Genomic DNA, 2,500 nt, shown 5'->3' with positions numbered 1-2,500 from the left:
CAGAGATCAGCCCAATGAGGGTGGTGTCGTCCGACAAACTTCAAGAGTTTGACGGACAGATGATTGGAGGCGCAGCTGTTGGTATACAGGGAGAAGAGCAGTGGGCAAAGGACGCAGCCCTGAGGAGTTCCCGTGCTGATGGACCTGGAGTCAGAGACTTCTGTTCCCGGCTTAACGCACTGCTTCCTGTCAGAGAGGAAGTCTGTGATCCACCTGCAGGTGGAGTAGGGCACGTTCAGCTGGAAGAGCTTGTCCTGAAGCAGGGCAGGGATGATGGTGTTGAAGGCAGAGCTGAAGTCCACAAACAGGATCCTGGCGTAGGATGCTGGGGCGTCCACATGCTGTAGGGTGAAGTGGAGGGCCATGTTAACTGCGTCGTCCACAGACCTGTTGGCTCTGTAGGCAAACTGAAGGGGGTCCAGGAGAGGGTCTGTGATGGCTTTGAGGTGTGCCAGGAGCAGGCGCTCAAAAGACTTCATTACCACAGATGTAAGGGCGACCGGTCTGTAATCATTTAGTCCTGTTGGCCTTAGCTTTTTGGGCACAGCGATGATGGTGGAGGACTTGAGACAGGCTGGTACATGGCATGTCTCCAGGGAGGTGTTAAAGATGTTGGTGAACACCGGAGACAGCTGGTCAGCGCAGTGCCTGAGGGTGGCTGGAGAGACAGAGTCCGGCCCGGCTGCTTTGCGTGGATTCTGCCTCTTGAAAAGCCCATTAACTTCTCCCTCCTGAAAGGAGAGAGTCGTTTCTGTAGTATGGGTGGGGGATGGGGCCTCTTGGGTGGGAAGGGGTGGTTCAGGACAGTCCAATTGTCTTTCAAATCTACGGTAGAACTCGTTCAGGTCGTTGGCTAGGCGGGAGTCGTTAGTGGTGTGGGGCGCTCTGGGTTTGTAGTTGGTGATGTGCCTGAGCCCTTTGGCAGACAGAAGCAGCGTCGTTAGTAGAGAACTGGTGTTTTAGTGTCTCTGAGTACAGTCGTTTAGCCTCTCTCACCGCTTTGCTAAACCTGTTCTTCGACTCCTTGAATCTGTCTCTATCCCCACTCCTAAACGCTTCCTCCTTCTCCAACCTCAACCTTTTGAGCTTTGCTGAGAACCAGGGCTTGTTGTTGTTAAAGTTCACCCTGGTACGTGTTGGGATACAGCAGTCCTCACAGAAGCTGATGTACACAGCCTCTGTGAGTTCATCCAGACTATTGGTAGCAGTCGTGAACATATCCCAGTCAGTACAGTCTAAGCACGCCCGCAAATCTTCCACAGCCTCACTGGTCCACTGTTTAGATGTCCTCACAGCAGGTTTACAGAGTTTTAGTTGCTGCCTGTATGCACGAATCAGGTGGACCAAGGGAGTTCTGTGCGAGCCGAACAGCCCCGTGACCCACAAGAGAAACATCCCCGCCAAATTCGAGCGTTTGACGGGGTCTATCCGTGAAAAAATATTCACGTTTTTGAGTGCACATGCATTTCTGCTGCAAATGCCTCTGGAAGTTTCATGCCGTTCGTATGCCAATTGTGGCAACACGAAAATGACCCGTTTTCCCATTCCGAGGGATTTCTGTGCGACCCTAACAGCCCCGTGAGCCACAAGAGACACATCCCCGCCAATTTCTAGCGTTTCACGGGGTCTATCCGTGAAAAATATAGACGTTTTTGAGTGCACATGCATTTCTGCTGCAGATGCCTCTGGAAGTTTCATGCCGTTCGTACGCAATGTGGCAACACGAAAATGACCCCTTTTCCCATTCCGAGGGATTTCTGTGCGACCCTAACTAACAGCGCCCGTGAGCCACAAGAGAGACATCCCCGCCAATTTATAGCGTTTCACGGGGTCTATCCGTGAAAAATATAGACGTTTTTGAGTGCACATGCATTCCTGCTGCAAATGCCTCTGGAAGTTTCATGCCGTTCCTATGCAATGTGGCCACACAAAAATGACCCGTTTTCCCATTCCGAGGCATTTCTGTGCGACCCTAACAGCCCCGTGAGCCACAAGAGAGACATCCCCGCCAACTTCTAGCGTTTGACGGGGTCTATGCGTGAAAAATATTAAAATTTTTGAGTGCACGTGCCTTTCTGCTGCAAATGCCTCTGGAAGTTTCATGGCGTTCCTATGCAATGTGGCAACACGAAAATGACCCCTTTTCCCATTCCGAGGGAGTTCTGTGCCACCCTAACAGCCCCGTGAGCCACAAGAGACACATCCCCGCCAATTTCTAGCGTTTCACGGGGTCTATCCGTGAAACATATAGAAGTTTTTGAGTGCACATGCATTCCTGCTGCAAATGCCTCTGGAAGTTTCATGCGGTTCGTACGCAATGTGGCAACACGAAAATGACCCGTTTTCCCATTCCCAGGGATTTCTGTGCGACCCGAACAGCCCCGTGAGCCACAAGAGACACATCCCCGCCAATTTCTAGCGTTTCACGGGGTCTATCCGTGAAAAATATCAATTTTTTTTTGACTGCACATGCATTTCTGCTGCAAATGCCTCTGGAAGT

This window comes from Petromyzon marinus, unplaced genomic scaffold (genome assembly GCF_048934315.1).
Source record: "Petromyzon marinus isolate PM22_M1 ecotype Great Lakes invasive population unplaced genomic scaffold, UKy_Petmar_22M1.pri1.0 PM_G_Scaffold_6, whole genome shotgun sequence".
NCBI classification, from domain to species: domain Eukaryota; kingdom Metazoa; phylum Chordata; class Hyperoartia; order Petromyzontiformes; family Petromyzontidae; genus Petromyzon; species Petromyzon marinus.
Note: the sequence above shows the minus strand (reverse complement) of the source record.